General features: G+C 46.5%; 1 long non-coding RNA gene across 15 annotated transcripts in view; it reads left to right on the top strand.

The window, feature by feature from the left end:
- The window catches only part of LOC119341028, a 35706-nt gene that overhangs the window by 4010 nt on the left and 12528 nt on the right, over positions 1-19168 (top strand). The window contains exon 4 of one of the 15 annotated variants that reach the window (XR_005164836.1): positions 1908-3048. The exons of 12 other annotated variants lie outside the window; for them this stretch is intronic. This is a non-coding gene — a long non-coding RNA (uncharacterized LOC119341028). Of the gene's footprint in view, positions 1-879; positions 899-947; positions 1789-1907; positions 3049-19168 lie in introns of those variants that run through there. 2 more of the 15 variants (XR_005164837.1, XR_005164835.1) reach the window with 2 other exon arrangements.

The raw sequence follows: 19168 nt of genomic DNA, 5'->3' as shown, positions 1-19168 counted from the left end.
GGCGCTAGGCGCTTGGGGCGGTGGCGACGGGAGCCAGGCCGCGGGGGTGGCGAGTGGGGAGGCGCCGGTGGGGTTCCAGCGAGGCGCGGAGGCGGTGCGCGGTGCGAGGCGCCCGGGTGGCGGCGGGCGGCGCGCGGGCCGGGAGGGCCCGATCCGGGCTCTCCGGGCCGCGGTGGCGGGGACGGCGGGGGTGGACACGTGTTGGCACGGGATTCGCTGCGGTGGACGGCGCGTACGTGTCCGGCGGGATTGGACATGTCCGGTGGGCGAGAGGGAGGTTTGATCTAGGGTTTGGACACAAATTTCGGAGGGGGGTGTTTATATAGGTAGAGGGAGTTAGGAGAGTCCAAATGAGGAGCGGTTTTCACCCACACGATCGTGAGCGAACGACCGAGAGCATGGAGGGGGTTTGGATGGGCTCATGGGCTGTGGTGAAGAGGGGCTGGGCTGCAAAGAGAGAGGGGTTTCAGGCTACGCGGTTAACCGTTGGGGCATCAAACGACCTCCAAATGGAACGAAATTTGACGGGCGTTCTACCGGTGATATACCAAGGCCACTCGGCAAATCTCGGCCCATTCCTAGAATGATTTTTATCACGCTCACGAAACAAGGTCTGAGAGGGGCGACGGGCGCGTGCTAGAGTGTCGGGGCTCAGAACGAACAACGGAGAGAACCGGGGGAACCTGAACGGATGCAAGTTTTGAAAAACATGCAGATGAAATGCAGATGATAACATGGCAAAATGCAACACGCAAGCAAATGACATGGTAACAACGATGAATAACTGGAAGACACCTGGCGCATCGAATCTGGGGCGTTACAGCATTGCATGCATTTGACTTATTGTTATTTCTAACCTGTTAATGGTTGTGAGTGTAGATGGCTCCGGTGTTGTATCCATGTCAGTTGCAGCTGATGCCCTACACTTCTCCGCATCTCCTTTGTAGCATGTGGCATCGACTGTACCCTCACGATGACGACCCAGCATATCGGGTGTACCGGGAGCATCTAGCCGACTCCGTGTATGAGTATCACACCGTGGTTACTCTGCGCACCAGTTCATCAGTGGGTTCGGAGCAGTTATGCATCCACCGATGTCAGGCCGTCCAGTATGTTGCATTCGAGATTCTTGTTGAGTTACGCTATGCTGAGGCTCGGATGCAGAACCACCCATGTTTTCGTTTCTACCCATCCCTGCATGATGATGGTCGTGTTCGCTTTCATTCCGTTGATGTGGCGTCTGATAGTGACACTAGCCACCTTTCTCGATATATCACTGCTAGTTATCTTCTGATTCACGAGTCTGCTCGAGAGCTGAATCGTGCTCGTTCTGCTTTAGCCGCCGCTAGACTACCCTACTCCACCTTCTATGGGATTAACTCCTTATATTGTGCCCAATTCAAGCTCGCATATTTCTCCGGTTACTCCCACAAGTAACTTGGGCACCTCGATGGTGAACCCACACAATGCTCCAGCTAAGTGGGCGTCTCTTCTTGCTGCCCCCGCAGCTCCCATACTCCCTTCTCGTTCTGCACCTACCCCTGAGGGAGAGCCCTCGAGTCAGCGTCGTCATTTTACCTTTAACCTGGAGGTTTTGGTTGGAGTCCTTAGTTCAGGATCTGTGTCTGACTCAGGAGAGGATCTGGCAGCACCAGCAGAGTCCTAGAGCGTCTGAGTATCAGCAGTGGTCATGTGATGTACGGATGTAGTTGTATGAGCCATGATGCATGTATGCGAGTAGTCGCACCCGTCATGATGTTTACCTTTCATGTATGAGTCTCTGTATAATTATGTTCAAAAAATTTATTCGATCCCTGTGTTTTTCAGTTCGTTCGCTTTTCCGGGATGTTTCTCATGATTGGATGTTTCTCATCTCGGTTGCTCTTATTGGGAAAAATAAACTGTAGGATGACGCGAGGAGGCAGCAGCACGCATGCTTGTGAGGATGTCCTTGTTCGTCATTCAGCAAGACAGGCAGGACACTCCCCCGAGCCATATCTGCAACCACCGCCTCCACCGCCAAATCCACCCTTCACTAAACAAATTATGCGAATGTTTGAGGAAAGAAGGAATAATGATCTGATTGAGTTATTAAAAAGTTGGCAAGCTATGGTTGGACAGAATGGAAATCCAAATGGGCATCACTCCCAGCTGTCAGATTTTCAAAGGACTAAGCCTCCCAGTTTCAGTCAAGTGGTTGACACTTTGGAAGCAGATGATTGGTTGTGATCCATTGAGAAGAAACTTGAAGTTGCTCGCACTGATGAAGCTGACAAGGTTCCGTTCGCTACCCAGTATCTTGAAGGAGCTGCTGCTATATGGTGGGATAATTCTAAAGCTCTATGGCCTGTGAGAGAAGAAATTACATGGAATAATTTCAAGGAACAATTTCGTAAGTATCATATTCCAGCTGGTATCATGAAGGTCAAGCGACGTGAATTTCTTGGTCTCACTCAAGGCAGTCTGTCAGTAAGTGAATATTTGCACAAGTTCAACCATCTGGCCTGTTATTCCCTTTATGATGTGGCCACGGAAGAAAGAAAGATCGACAGGTTCCTTGGAGGATTAAATCAACACCTAAGGAGTGCTCTCTACATGCTCGACTTTCCAGATTTTCAGTCTCTGGTGAACAAGGCTCTCATTGCAGAAGGAGAATGCAAGCCTGTGCAAGACAACCGCCCCGCAAATAATGACCACAAGCGCAAATTTGAGCCAAAGAAGAACGGACAGCCCATTCAGAAGGCCCGTACCTGGCAATAGACTCAAGTGAAGTGTAAACCAAATTGGCAGCAGAATGTGAACAAGACCACTACTCAAGTCAAGAATCTTGTGACAGTCTAGTGCATGAGGAACGTCAGCGCAACAACAACATCTGCTTTAATTGTGGCATGACTGGACATTATGCCAAGCAGTGTCCCAAGAAGTCAAATGCCCCGTTCCGGCCGCAAGTCAATCACATGGGGCCATATCATAACCAGAAGCTCATCCAAGGGCAAGTTCATAATCTCTCCGCGGAAGAAGCGCTGGAAAACCCCGAAGTCATCATTGGTATGTTTCTCGTTAATAACATACCTGCAATAATTTTATTTGACTCGGGGTCTTTCCACTCTTTTATTTCTCAGAGTTTCGTTAAAAAGGGCAACCTGGTGCATGTAGCTCCCACTTGCGCAGGGTCCAGGGAAGGGTCCGACCACTTTGGGTCTATAGTATGCAGCCTTTCCCTCTCAGAGTTTCGTTGCCCAAAACAAATTTTCTAGCTCTCTTTTGGGAAAGAATATGGTGGTTCAATCCTCGGGATCCGTGATCAAAAGCCATCTGGTCTGCAAAAATTTGGAAATTGATATCAAGAGAGTCCGTTTTCCAACCACTTTGATAGTCATCGAGTCTGCCAAGTTGGATGTTATTTTGGGAATGAACTGGTTGACTTAGTATCAAGTATGCATAAATTGTGCGACCCGAGAAGTCACCCTGATAAATCAGGTGGGCCAAGCCATAAAATTTATTGCCCGCAAAGGTATACCAAAAAGGGAGATGGTCTTCACTGCATTAGCTGAAGAATTGGATCAGTTGGGGATATAACTACTGAGTATAAACCGCCCAGGAGGGGCCGGGCTATGCTCATCCGTATTGAAGCCCATGAAGACAAGGAATATGGTGCTTTACTATTGAAGCTTAGAGGCCTAGAGCCCAAGGGTGGATTAGGGCTCATAGACATAAACCGCCATGAGATATCTAACTTGTGTTGTAAGTTAGGGAAAGATAGAAACCGAGCCGGACACATGCATGAGCCGGCCTCGGTATTCTGTAAACCGCCGGGCGTCAACCTGTGTATATAAAGGGACGACCCGACGATGGTTCAAGGACAAGAGATAACAACTCGAGAGATAGGTAAAGCGGATTCGCTCCCTGCTCATCGAGACCCCATAAATTCCACCACAACTGGATCGTAGGCTTTTACTTTACCGCAAGGGGCCGAACCAGTATAAAATCCCCGTGTCCTTTGTCCGGTTTAACCCCTTTAAGCTAATCTCTTTGCGATGGCTCCACGACTAAGTCCTCTCACTAGGACATCTGACGTGTTAATTCCACGACAGTTGGCGCCCACCGTGGGGCTATCGCACGATGGTTTCGAGTTCTTGAAGGGAAACTTTGAAGGTCTCAAGGGATACGCGGTTGGCCGGATGACCAAGAGTCATCGCGGCAAGCTCTACATCGACCACGCAGGCTGGGGCCCCGAGGCCGGCTCAATCGAGTATGGGTACCGGGTCCCCTTTGGCGGAATTCACGTTTTCATCGGCACGATCGGCGAACCGGGCCCTGAGCCGGACATCTGCACCGACCTCGTCGAGACGGCTCAGCGTGCGAGCCCTGCCCGGGTTCAGCCTTCCATGAAGCGTGCGTTCATGGGATTCATCCATGGTGCAGAATCTGAACCGGTATCTGTGGGTGAAATGGTCGTTTACTCAGATGGCGAATCATCCACCGGCGATACCGCGTCACTATACCAGCTAGAAGATGGCCAGTTCGGGGGCTGTTCCGATGGCGACAGTATTCCGGACCCCTTTGAACCGCCAAACCGGGTTGCAATCTTCATGGTCGGTGCACAGCCCACATTGCAATCTTCAACTGCAGCAGCAATGACTTCCGGATCAGCACCAGAGGCAGGAGGCCCCACGCGCCGGCTGACCCAAGTTCTGTCCAGTTTATTGGACGCCTGGACGACACTGTTGACCACAACAGTTACCCCGGAGACTCAAGATCGCATAATGCGGAGGTCACAAAGCTGCGGGATCAGATAACTCAGGCCCAGGAGGACTTGGCGGCTGAGGAAACCAGGATGGCTGATGAGCGGTCCGCTTTAGATGCCCAGTCACAGCGGATTCAAGCAGAAAATTACCGGCTCCTGCTAGATCAGAACACTTTGAATGAGGTCTTGAGGAGGAGGCACCGGTCCCGTCTACCGCCGGTTTACAAAGCAATGAATCTCTTCAACACACCAGGAGCTGGAACCAGTAATCCGGTAGCAGTAAACCGGATTGAGGCACCTGGGACAGGAGCGTCGGATCAGCCACGGGTGACGGACCCGCTTCGACGAACAGATAGCCCGTCGCAATACATGCCGACCCCACCGGGTCACTTCTCCACCCCTTTGGATAATATGATTGTTGCGACGTCCCGATTGGCAACTATTCCAATGGAGGGTGAGTCTCCAGCGACGGTCGAAACGTGGCGGGCCAGGTATCTCCTTCAAACCGCCATGGTATAGTAGCAGGCCTATTCATATAGCCGAGATAGAATCCATTCAACCCCTCGCCCGAGCAAGAGCTACAGCAGGCACATTGATGAACCAGATGTGTCAAGCAATGCGCAGAACCGTGACACCCCTCGAGGGCCTAATCCGGCGCGCGGAGGTATGAATGCCCAGGATGTGGTGAACCATGGTAGAGCGCATCGGGAGGCAGAGTTAGCAGCGCAGTTGGCAGCATAGTACGCGAATCATCAACCCGCTCCGGTTCAACCGACAGCGTCAGACGAACGAGGACTGGCTTTCAGCTCTTGGGGGTTCCGTGTCTCACTCCAACTCTACGTAATGTGCGGTTACCCAAGGATTTTAAGGGCCCGTGTAAGGTGCCTAATTACACCGCCGATTTACCCCCGAGTCATGGGTTGAGAGTTATGAGATGGCGATGGAGATGCTGGATGTGGACGAAGCGGCGTGTGCAAAGTACTTCACCATGATGTTGGATGTAATGGCTCACACTTGGTTAAAAAGTCTGCCTGTTAATTCGGTCGGTTCATGGGATGAGTTGAAGACCCGGTTTATAGCAATCTTCAAAGACACGTGCAAGCAACCCATGTCAATCGTGGATCTGGCCGATTGTGTCCAAGGAGAAGGCGAATCAACGACTCATTGGGTGTGCCGGGTTTCGGAAATCCTGCATTCGTCGGACCGCATCAACGCTGACTTGACAATCATAACATTGGAGGGCAATTGCTGGTTTAAGCTATTGAAGTTGAAGTTGGGACGACCCAAGCGTCACTGCAATGACATGCGAACACTTATGGCAGCATTGGTTAAGTATGCTGATTCTGATAATTCCAAGGATCCCTAGTCTGACGATGAGAAGCCAGAGAAGGGAAAGAAGAATATCGGCGCAAAAGGACAGCAACAGAACCAGGCGAGCCATGGGAATAACGGTAAGCACAAGGCGGACAATAATTCCGATTTTGTGGCTAACACCAATGTACAGGGTAATAATCAGCGCCGTAAGGGTAAACCGCCCCCACGGGGCGGGGGTTCAGGTATGAATCTGGAGCGTTTGTGAACCAGCCCTGCCCAAAGCACGGGACGCAAGAGAAGCCAGCTACGCACTTATGGAAAGATTGTTTTATTATGCGAGAGTTCAAAAACTCAGATCTCTTCCAGTATGATCATGGACCATCTAGCGGTTCAGGACCCGGGTTTCACGGGCCGGGTTATGGTGGAGGTAACTCCGGTTCAGGTTTTCAAGGTAACCAAGGTGGACAGGGCAATCAAGGTAATTAGGGCAGTCAAGGTGGTTATAATCAACAGGGGAATCAACAACAGCAACAGTCGGGTTATCAGAGTAACCCGAAGCAGTTGAATGGTGGACATTATCATGTCTTCACTACTAGTCTGTGCAAGCGTGACCACAAGCTTCATAAGAGGGCAGTAAACTCCGTTGAACCAGCTGTGCCCCGTTATTTGCGCTGGTCGGAACAACCCATTGTGTGGAGTCAAGAAGATCATCCGCCCTGGGTTGATAATCTGGGTTATCTGGCGTTGGTGGTCGCGCCAGAGGTTGGACGTTATAAGTTCACCAAGGTGCTCATGGACGGAGGGAGCAGTATCAACATCTTGTATTATGAAACCTTCCGGCGTATGGGGTTAACGTATAAGAATCTTAAGCCATCAACACCATTTTTCACGGTGTGGTGCCTGGTAAATCGGCCTATCCGGTCGGTAAGATAGCTCTAGAGATGGTTTTTGGAGATGATTATGATTCAAGATCAGAGACATTGACCTTTGAAGTGGTAAAAATCAGAAGTCCGTACCATGCCCTGTTTGGACGGTCGGTCTATGCTAAGTTCGTGGCAAGGTCGTGTTATGTTTATCTACAACTCAAGATGTCGGGTCATAAGGGGACCATCACGGTTCATGGCAGCCGCAAGATTGCTTTGGAGTTTTTCAATGATTATGCTGCATGGGGAGGGGCAAGAGTGTCATGGACAGCACCTATTTATATTCTTGAGGCAAATTTTGCTGAGCACATGCCGCAAGATGAGGACTGGATACCAGTCAATGGAAACCCTCATCCCCTACCTGGTGTGCCTTTTCTTGAACTTCCACAGTTTGTTTTGCCACCATATCCTGCTTTAGGATGGAATGAGCCACCTCCTCTAGAGCAACCTGCCATGGGGGACAATAATTGGGATAATGCAGTTTGGGGAGAAGAGGAAGAAGTGCAGAATGAGGCTGAAGTGGAGCAAGAATCTATGCCAGTTGTTACTGCTGCTGGTCATGAGCAACCAGTTGCTATGGACAATAATATTGTTCCAGATTATAATCCTGATGATTGGGCCTTAGTGGTCTATAAGCCAAATCCACCTGCTACTGAGAATGGCCCTTATATGGATGCAAATTTTGTGGTGGAGGAAGTCATAGATGCTCAACAACTGTTTGTTCCAGATGGCAATACTGCTAAAGTGGTTTTTGGGCCAGAGTTGCCCCTAGATATGATCTTCAGAAGGAATTTTGAAACCATACTGCATACTGACATTTGCTATGAAATCCCTAAGCCTCTACAGGTGTTGCCACTGCAGTCTGCTTTGCTGTCCAAGAGAAGCCGGGACTTGGCATTTGAGGTGCCAAGATTGACCTACTATAGCAATGAAGTGGAGCACAGGCCTGTGGCAGGGACTCTCTTTCCTGCACAAGAGAATGACTCATCCTCTGTTTGTGTTGCAGAACAGTCTGCAGGTGATCAGAGAAAGGTTTGAAGGCCCAGGAAAACTATGGCTCCCACTCCTGTTGTTGAAACCTCTGTCAGAAGGTGTACTCGTGGATCCTTGCAGAGAGATGGTTTTAAACCAACTTTTCAAGAGTTACCAATGCAGTCTAAGAGGAGGAAGCCGAAGTCAAAGCCCTTTTCAGCTACTGTGACTCAGAGCATGCAGGTGGAACGTGTTGAAGATCTTCCACCACCAACCCCTATTTCAAAGCTGCGGCGGATTGGCCAGGAGCTGGGCATTGCAAAGGATTTGATCTCTGTGGAACAGCTTATGGCTGATCCCTCTACTCCCACAACACATGGTGCAGATGTTTAGTCCTATGCTGATTATCTGGGGGTGGCAGGTGTTTGGTTTTTCCCTTCAGTTATCAAGGCTTTTGTTCTTCATTATTCCATGTAATAATCAACATGTATCTTGTTGTACAAGTGTGCTTGTTAATGTTGGTGGCATTAAGTGCCATCAGGATGTCCTTTCTACTCTTAATGGTTCTAATGAGTAATGCTTGTACGAATTGGAGTGTTTTGTGCTGGAATGTTAGGGGTTTAAACTCCGAAGCTAGGCAAAGAGCAGTCAGGCAGAAATTGGATGAGAGCCTTTGTGCCGTTGCATGCTTCCAAGAGACAAAATGTGCCTCTTTTGATTTCAGGTCTATTAGATCTTTCTGCCCTAAAAGATTTGATAGTTTTGCTTTTTCCCCTTGTGAGGGTGCCTCTGGGGGTATTTTAATAGTGTGGAATTCCTCTGTATTTTGGGGCACTGTCATTGAGATTCAACACTTTGCAGTTGTAGTTCAGTTCATCTCAAAACAAAATAATGAGCAATGGTCTCTTGTTTTTGTGTATGGCCCATGCCAAGGAGAGGCCAGGAACATCTTTGTCAGTTGGTTATATAACTTGCATATACCCATGGGTGAAAATTGGCTTGTGGTGGGTGATTTTAACTTTATAAGATCTCTGGAAAATAGGAATTTACCAGGGGTGATCTAAATGATATTTTCATCTTTAATGAAATAATTTCCCACCTTGGCCTGCTTGAGCTGCACTTAAGGGAAGATCTTATACATGGTCTAATATGCAGGATAATCCCTTGTTAGAACAACTTGATTGGTTCTTTATCTGCTGATTGGATCACATCTTATCCCATGACTGAAGTGATTCCCTTGGCTAGAACTGCCTCTGACCATGTTCCATGTGTGGTCACAATTAAGACCTCAATTCCTAAATCATCTATATTTAGGTTTGAGAATTATTGGGTTGAGCTTGAGGGGTTTATGGAGTGTGTAAAGCATGCATGGCAAAAACATCCTCACAAATCTCATATTACTGCCAGAATTGCAGATAAGTTTAAAACTTTGAGAGGGGCTCTTAAGAGATGGCAACTGAATATCTCTAAACTCAAAGTGTTGATCTCAAGGTGCAATGAGGTAATTTTGTGCCTTGATGGCCTTGAAGAGGTTAGACCTTTATACAGACCTGAATTTAATTTCAGGAAGGTGGTGAAATTGCATGTGGAAAAGCTGTTACATCTTTAGTTTTTCTATTGGAAAAAGAGGTGTACAATCAGGTATATCAAACTTGGAGGGGAGAACACCAATTTTTTTCATGCTATGGCCACTGAGGGGCATAGAAGAAATTCCATTGCTTCCTTGAAAGATGTTGATGGATCTGTGGTCTCTAATCACTCTCAGATGGAGGGCATCATATGGAATTGCTTTTAAAATAGAATGGGAGTTTCTGCTGGAATTGTTATGGGCTTTGATTTGACTGCTTTGCTTGAGCCAGTTGATGGGTTAGATTTTCTAACTGAAACATTTACAAAAGAGGAAATGGATGATGTTGTCAAGCATATGCCCATAGATAAAGCCCCTGGAGCAGATGGTTTTAATGGGTTATTTTTTAAAATGCTGGCACATTATTTGTCAAGATTTTTATGATCTGGCTGAAGCTTTCCATAGTGGCATAGCAAATCTAGAAAATATAAATGGTTCCTATATCACACTCATCCCCAAGAAGTTGGCTCCTGAAGGTGTTGGAGATTATAGACCAATTTCCTTGACTGGGATGGGCCTCAAATTCTTATCCAAGATGGCTGCCAATAGGTTTCAGAGGATAATTATGAAATGTATACATAAGAACCAATATGGTTTCATCAAAAGCAGGACCATCCAGGACTGTATTGGCTGGTCACTTGAATATTTGCATCAATGCCATCAGTCAAAGAGACCTATTGTTATTCTCAAATTGGATTTTGAGAAAGCCTTTGATTCCATTGAGCATGAAACTATTCTTTTAATTCTGAAGCATAAGGGTTTTTATCAGAAATGGATTTCTTGGTTCAAGCAGTTGCTATCAACTGGAACATCTTCTGTTCTTTTGAATGGAGTACCTGGCAGACAGTTCCTATGCAAAAAGGGAGTTAGACAAGGGGATTGTCTTTCACCCTTACTTTTTGTGATTGCTGCAGACTTGTTACAATCAGTTGTGAATGATATGTTCAAAAAGGGAATTTTAAAGATGCCTATCCCATGTCATGACCAAGACTATCCTATAGTCCAATATGCTGATGATACCCTTATCATCTTACTAGCAGACAAACCTCAACTTTTGGCTCTTAAAGGAATGCTGCAAGTTTTCTCCACTTCTACTGGTCTAGTAGTGAACTATCATAAATCTTCCATGGTGCCAATTAATGTTGATGACAGTACTACTTCTGCACTAGCTACTGCTTTTGGATGTCAGGTTGGCAAAATGCCATTCACATACCTTGGTTTACTTGTTGGTACTACCAGACCAAAAATGGTGGATTTCATGCCCCTTGTTGACTGCATGGAGAGGAGAATGTCAGCTAGTTCTTCTTTTTTAAACCAGGGGGAAAGGCTTCAGTTTTTGAATTCTGCTCTGTCTTCCATGCCAATCTTCTACTTGGGCAGCCTGCTTGTCCCTGCTGGGATTTTAAAGCAATTAGAGAGAATCCAAAGGCAGTGCTTATGGAGAAATCATAGAGATGAACCCTCCCCATCCTTGGCAGCCTGGGACCTCATCTGTAGGACCAAAAACAAAGGTGGATTGGGAATCCTTAATCTGGGTGTTCAGAACATGGCTCTCTTGCTCAAACATCTCCATAAATTCCTAAATAGGATGGATTTACCATGGGTCTCACTTATCTGGGATTCATATTATCATTCTTCTGTACCCCAGGGGACTGATAGTTGTGGTTCTTTTTGGTGGAAAGATATTTGCCAATTGATGGATCATTTTAGGAGCACAACTTGGGTGGAAGTCAATTCTGGGAACTCATCCTTGTTTTGGTTTGATAAGTGGAAGCTTGATGACACAGTAATCACATTGCAAACAAGATTTCCAAGGCTCTTTTCCTATGTAAAGGATCCCTGGATTTCAGTTTCTGAGGCTTTTCAATCAATGAATGTTGCTCAGAGGTTCCACTTACCTCTATCTGCCCAGGCCTATCAGGAGTATATGACTGTGCAAAATTTGATGGAAAATTGCAGTAGGGATGTGCAAGCAAATGACATCTGGTTCTGGCACGGGACTTTCCATCCTTTCAAGCCCAAGCTGTTCTACTCCATGCACTCTACCCTCTCTTTCAATCTTCTCCTTTTGTGGATATGGAGATCTTCCTGCACAATGAAAATCAAAGTGTTTGCCTGTATGCTGATAATGGATCGGTTGAACACTAAAGATATGGTTGAAAGAAGGCACTAGCATATGGAGGATGGAGTTAACTATGTGCTTTGTCCTTTGTTGACACGTGAGACCAGGAATCATTTATTCTTTGAATGCAATTTTAGTGCGAGAGTATGGAATTATCTTCAAATTGTTTGGCCACCTGGAGATGATATGTTCAACATTGTCATGCAAGCTAAACAAGACTTTGCCAAACCTTCCTTTACTGAGGTTGTCTTTGTGGCTTGCTGGAACATTTGGATAATGAGAAATGCAAAAGTTTTCAGGCATGAGAGGCAGAGTTTCAATAGATAGAGATGTGCTTTTATCCATGATATTACACTCATGCAGCACATAGTCAAGCAAAGATATAAGGAAGAGCTCTTAAGATGGATTTCCTTTTTACCTCCATGAGGTAGTTTGAGATTTCTTCCTAGCTTCTTAGTGTAGTTTTTCTTCTACTTGTTAGATTACCCCTTGTAATCCATGTACATATTTCTATCTTTTATTAATAAATTTTGAATGTTGTGGGGGGTTTTCCCTATAGTCACCAGTCAAAAAAGATTGCTTTGGAGTGCGAGGAAGGTGATGCGGCTTATGCTGAGTCGGTTTGTACAACAGAGGAGTTAAAATTCTATAAAGACAATGTTGATCCAGCGGATATGACTTCTCTGAAGAAGCCCACTACAGAGCATGATCTGGCTTTGAAGTTTAAATCGGCTGATGACACTAAGTTGGTTGATTTTGTTCCCAGCGATTCATCCAAGCAGTTTAGCATCAGCGTTAACTTGGATCCAAAATAGGAAAGCACGCTCATCGAGTTCATCCATGAGAACTGGGACATCTTTGCATGGAAACCTTCTGACATGCCAGGTGTATCGAGGGAACTCGCTGAGCACACTCTTAATAGTGATCCCAAGTTTAAACCGGTCAAGCAGTTTCTTCGTTGCTTTAATGAAGAGAGACGCAAGGCCATTGGCGAGGAGGTAGCCCGGATTTTGGCAGCAGGGTTTATTATGGAGGTATTTCACCCTGAGTGGTTGGCTAACCCAGTGCTAGTACTCAAGAAGAATGGCACTTGTCGTATGTGTGTGGACTACACAGATTTGAACAAGGCTTGCACAGCTGATCCCTTTGCCCTCCCCCGTATTGATCAGATTATTGATGCTACGGTGGGTTGTGAGCGGTTGAGCTTTCTGGATGCTTATTCGGGTTATCATTAGATCAAAATAGCGGTTAAGGACCAGGAGAAGACGACTTTTATAACCCCCTTTGGAGCCTTCTGCTATGTATCCATGCCTTTTGGACTCAAGAGCGCCCAGGTGACTTATCAACGGTGTGTGCAGAATTGCCTTCATAATCAGATTGGGCGCAATGTTCATGCGTATGTGGACGATATTGTGGTGAAGTCCAGGAAAGCAGAGACACTCATAGCTGACTTGCAGGAGACTTTTGATAATCTGAGGGTTTATAAGATGATGCTTAATCCAGCTAAGTGTGTTTTTGGTGTACCAGCAGGCAAGCTCCTGGGTTTTCTGGTGTCTAACAGGGGCATTGAAGCTAATCCGGAAAAGATCAAGGCTATTACGTCCCTGGCTAAACCGGCATGTATCAATGACGTTGAACGACTGGCAGGTCGTATTGCAGCGCTAAGCCGGTTTATCAGTCGGTTGGGGGAGAAGGCGATCCCGCTTTATCAGATGATGAAGAAGACAAACAATTTTGTCTAGAGTGATGCTGCTAATGCGGCGTTTGAGGATCTAAAGAAGCAGTTGGTCGAACCGCCCGTCCTTGCTGCCCTCATTGATAAGGAACCATTACTGTTGTATGTGGCTGCTAATGCCCGAGCTGTCAGTGTGGCTATTGTGGTGGAGCGCAAGGAGGCTGGTAAGGAGTATCTAGTTCAACGACCGGTTTATTGTATCAGTGAGTTACTTATCGAGTCCAAGCAGAGATATCCCCATTGGCAGAAGCTGGTGTATGGAGTGTTTATGGCGAGCCAGAAGCTTAAGCAATACTTTCAAGGCCATCCCATTATGTGGTCAGTTCCGCTCCATTGGGAGATATCATTCAGAACAGGGAGGCGACTGGCCGGGTTGCTAAGTGGGCTATTGGACTTGGGCCTCACGGGTTAAAATATATGCCTCGCGCTGCTATTAAGTCCCAAGCGCTCGTGGATTTCATCAACGACTGGACAGAGTTGCAGGCACCAGAGGATAAACCGGATAACACATACTGGACTACTCACTTCGATGGATCCAGACAATTGGAGGGCTCGGGGGCTGGAGTGGTTCTTACTTCCCCTCAAGGTGACAAATTTTGTTATGTTCTCCGCTTAATGTTTCCCTGTACTAACAATGCAGCTGAGTATGAAGCCTTGCTCCACGGTCTTCGGATGGCTAAGGAGATGAATTTAATCCGGGTACGTTGCTTTGGCGACTCGGATTTAGTGGCTCAGTAGGTACCTGGTACGTGGGATTCTAAGGATCCACTTATGGCGGCCTATCGGCGTGAGGTGGATATCATTGCCGGTCACTTCAAGGGTTATCAGGTCGAGCACATTGATCAACGCAAGAATGAAGCGGCGGACGCTTTAAGCCGGCTCGGGTCCCAGCGTAAACCGGTGCCGCCTAATGTTTTTCTTGATGTTCTGCATAATCCATCGGTCAAGATACCAACGAAGGAGGATCTGGCTATTCCTGGCCCGGAAGCTCAATTGGTGGTGGTTCTTCATGCTATCCCATATTGTACAGTGTCGTACCTGGCGTATATGAACCGGGGCGAGTTACCAGAGGACGAAGTTTTGGCCAGGCAGATAATCTAGCGGTCTAAGTCCATGACTATTGTCAATGGCGAGTTACACCGTTGCAGTGTCTCAGGGGCGTTTCAGCGTTGTGTTTCCCCTGAAGAAGGCTGTGAGATCTTGCGTGAAATCCACGAAGGAGATTGTGGTCATCATGCCGGTTCAAAATCCTTGGTGGCTAAGGCTTTTCGGCACGGTTTTTATTGGTTAACGGCCCATGCTGATGCGGAGGATCTGGTCAGAAAGTGTGATGGATGTCAGAAGTTTGCACGTCGAGCTCATGTTCCGGCTCAGGAATTGAGGATGATTCCAATCACCTAGCCGTTTGCAACTTGGGGGTTGGATATGGTTGGGACTTTTAAGAGGTCTAAGGATAAGTAGACCCACCTTTTGGTGGCGGTTGATAAATTCACCAAGTGGGTAGAGGCAGAGGCAGTGAGCAAGTCTGATGCAGCCACGACGGTTCAATTCATGAAAAATGTGATTTTCCACTTTGGCTTTCCACACAGCATTATAACAGATAATTGCATGAATCTCTCCAAGGGTGCCATGGAAGAGTTCTGTCAACGTGAGCACATCCGGCTTGATGTGTCGTCAGTGGCTCACCCCCAGTCTATGGTCAAGCGGAGAGAGCTAATCAGGAAATCCTCAAGGGTATCAAGCCCCGGCTTATGGTCCCTTTACAGAGGACGCCGGGTTGTTGGGTGGAAGAGTTGCCTTCCGTTTTATGGAGCATTAACACCACCCCCAATAGATCTACGGATTACACACCCTTCTTCATGGTTCATGGAGCAGAAGAAGTTCTCCCAAGTGATATTCTTCATGACTCGTCCCGAGTGGCAGCTTATGTTGAAGCGGACAATGAAAAAGCACGCCAGGATGCATTCGACCTGTTAGATGAACAACGGGATATTGTGGCAGCTCGCTCGGCGATTTATCAGCAAGACCTGCGGCGTTATCACAGCCGCTGGGTTAAAACCAGAGCTTTTCAGGAAGGCGACTTAGTGCTCCGGCTTATCCAGGATCAGACGGATATGCACAAGTTATCCCCACCTTGGGAAGGGCCCTTTGTGGTCAGCAAGAATCTGAACAACGGGTCATACTACCTCATCGATGTTCGAGAGCACAAGGACTCACGCAAGTCGGAGGAGGAGACTCGTCGGCCGTGGAATATAGCTCATCTTCGACCTTACTACACCTGAGCCACAGGCTCCTACTATGTATATATTTTAGACAATGTACATATTATGATCAATAAATAAACTGGCATCCTTGCTAAAGCGGGGCCTCTGCCATTTCGTCTTATATGTCTTCTTGGTTACATGGGAGCTTATGCTTATAAAGCGGAGTTCTAATTACACATTAAACCGGCTTATAGAGCTTGGGAGCTTCACACCCAAGGGACCAAAGAGAGTCTGTTACCACGCACAGCTCAAACGTAGGTACCGATTGAGCACAGCTCACAATGTTACTTGGGGGCTCTTTGTGCACAGCAACAAAGAGTTTGAAAGGACCCTTGTAATAGGCTATCAAGCCAGGCTTGGAAGCCAGGTGTATTCACCTAAAACCCCGGGTTAACCTGCCTTCATCAAGTAAGCAACTCCGTCCAGGTAATACTGGTATGACCCGTCGAACGTTTGACAAGTCAATCTTATACAGACCCTGAACTTGTCAAAGTTAAAATGACGATTTGTTAATGTGAGGTCCATCTTAAAAGGCTTTGTAAAATGGTTTAACTCAGCGGCCTGGCAGCCCATGAAAAGCCTCGAATTTGGGTCTGGCAAACCTTGAAAAGCCTCGACTACAAGTTTTCATTTGCTTTCTTTTGCCAAGTTTTTTCTCCTTTGATAAGGTTTTGAGATAAACCGGTGTCTATTGACCCGACCTGACTATAAGTCATCAATATAACCTAGTGTTTGTTAAATTTGGCGTGGCTTTCAATTATCAGTTGTTAGTACACGACCAATCTTAAACCGGTGCTTATTAACCCAGTCTGGCATTGACTATAAGTCGCCAGGATGATCATCCGGTTTTTATGATAACCCGACATGGCTTATTATAAACCAGCACAGCATGGTGGAGTTATCAACACTCAAGATCTGGGTTATCACCCTTACTACAAAGAAGTTGGTACACCAATGATGTGATTTAATATCATAAGTATGATATATTTCATATTTCATAGTTTTACAGCCTTGGTTATAAAACTCTGGCTTTATATTAGGTATTATAACCCGTCCGATGGTAAACCGCCACGGCAATTTTAAGTTTATCACATGCAGAAAACAGGTTTGCATAAAACTGTTAAAGATCATAGGCAGACATTGCATATCATGACAAATTGACAGTCTCGGGAAAGTGGCTATGCACGATGGCATAGCAGACCAAGTGTTTCAAGCTATGCACGATGGCATAGTAGACCAAGTGTTTTAAGCTAGCCTATTACAAGGCGTTTTAACTGCCCAAAAGGATAATTGTTTCTCGTATAGAGGACGGTGCACAAACGATAAACTGACTTCCGAATTATGATTCTTCTTCAGCTTGATGAGAAGGTTGCGGATCATCTTGGGCCGGTTCAACCTCCGCCTCCCCACCCACTGGCTGGAAGTCAATGGTTGCCCAGTCAATTCCAGACAAAGCTCGGAAGACAGCTTCATCGCTTATAAGATCTAACGGTTTAACATCAGGGGCATAAGTGTGCTTACGGATTGGCGGGATTAGATTTTGGGCTTCATAAACCGACGCATCGATCCGTCTGTTGTCTGCATCATAGATGGACCGGTGGAAAGACAAATCAGTCTCTTCGGCCAATCTACTTGCAAGCGGGCGCATCTCTTTTGTCAAGGCTTTAAGGGCATCATTGTCAAACTCCGACCCGTCTTCTTTTTGGCTAGGATATCCATTTCCAATGTCTTCCGGATCAACATCAGCTATCCAAGCCTTAGCCCGAGTCAGTACAGATAAAGCGCCAGCCCTTGCAACAGATCTCTTCACCTCTTCTAGCTGGGCAAGTGTCATGGATAGTTTGGCCAATGTGTCCTTGATTAATGTTGGTGGCGGTTTATTGTACGAGGCTGTGCAGATGACCCGTTGAGCGCCGGTATATAACTGCTCTATCAATGTATAGGCAGCCTTCAATTTCTTGCACATATCTGAACCGAGATGGGCAACACGACTACCTGCAATGGTTATAATATTATTGTTAAACCAGCAGTTTCAAGGATGATTAAGTACGGTTCATCACAAGGCTACTTAACAAAGATGGCAGAAGTCATAGCGTTGATCTGTCGCTTCAAACCAGTCAACTTTTCCGCCACCGGTTTAAGTGCCGCCTCAGCATCCTCCGCCCATTTCAGCAAAGTGGATTTTTCAGTCTCCTAGTCTGCCCGCTCGCCTTTGAAGCCATCCTTTAATTGCTCCATGGCTGTTAAAGCGCCCTTCAACTCATCTTTGGCTTTTGAAGTTTCGGCTTGCTGGGACTTGATATTTTCCTGGAGATCGACGATTTGAGAATCTTTGTTGGTCAAGTCAGCCTGCAAAAGACAGACAATAAGTTGGTGATACTTTTTTCAAAGTACCAAGCACATAACAAGTTATACACTTGGCACTTGGGGGCTAATGCGGAATGCTTTTTTCTCAAATGATATTTTAAGTCCCAAGCATACAACAAGTTATATACTTGGCACTTGGGGGCTAATGCATATAGGATCAATTAAAGGTTATCAAGTTTTACTGCATGAACCAGATCATGTTAATGACTGAAAGGAATTCTGATGTATAATTAGGATTATCCTAACAGTATAAACCGATTTGAAAGGGGCTACACAAGCAAAATCCAATCTTCTCCTACTATAAGTCCTGGTTCACATTCATATTGATGAACCGGCCCTTGGGGGCTACTAGAGTTGACAATTGAAGCAGGATATAAGGAAAAAGAAGTTATTCAACGGAACAGATATTTACCTCATATCGCTCTTTCATCAGGTTTACTAAACTGGCTTCATAATCACGGCTGGTATACAAACGGTTTAGGTATCCAGAGTGGATGTCTTGAGCAGAGAGGTGGGCATAACTTGACAAATTAGTTTTCCACTTGCCCTTGTCCGCAGTAGAAAATTCTTCCTTGGCACTATGCTTTGATAAAGCGATAGGGTTGCCAGGAGCAGTATGGCCAAAGCCAGTAATTACAACATCATCTGTCATACCATCAACAGTCTTGTCTGGGCTTGGCGGTTTAGCAGGTGTTCTTACTGGACTTGGTGGATTGGCAGCTGGGCTTGGCGGATCAGCAGATTGGCTTGTTGGATTCATTTCTGGTGGTTTAGCAAAAGTGTCCTGACCCTGAGGTACCGGATCATCTAGAGCAATGTCGGTGTTTTGGCATGCAGCCTCTGAGGTCCTCTCAGGTTCAGTCGCCGGATTATCATCAGTTGGGGTAGTCAGTTTAGCTTTCTTGCTAAGTCTGGCTTTGGCACTAAAACGGACAAGTGCAGAAGGTTAATACAGTAAACCGGTGCAAGGCATAAAAAGTAAAGACTATTATGCTTACCCAGGAACGGTCTTGAGTGGAGGTATCTGTGTGGTTGATGAATCGCCGGAGGATGAATTGGAAGTTCCCTGATAATTCAAATCTGACGGATTAAGAGGA

This window comes from Triticum dicoccoides, chromosome 7B (genome assembly GCF_002162155.2).
Source record: "Triticum dicoccoides isolate Atlit2015 ecotype Zavitan chromosome 7B, WEW_v2.0, whole genome shotgun sequence".
Classification (NCBI taxonomy): Eukaryota; Viridiplantae; Streptophyta; class Magnoliopsida; order Poales; family Poaceae; genus Triticum; species Triticum dicoccoides.
This window is presented reverse-complemented; position numbering and strand designations above follow the sequence as displayed.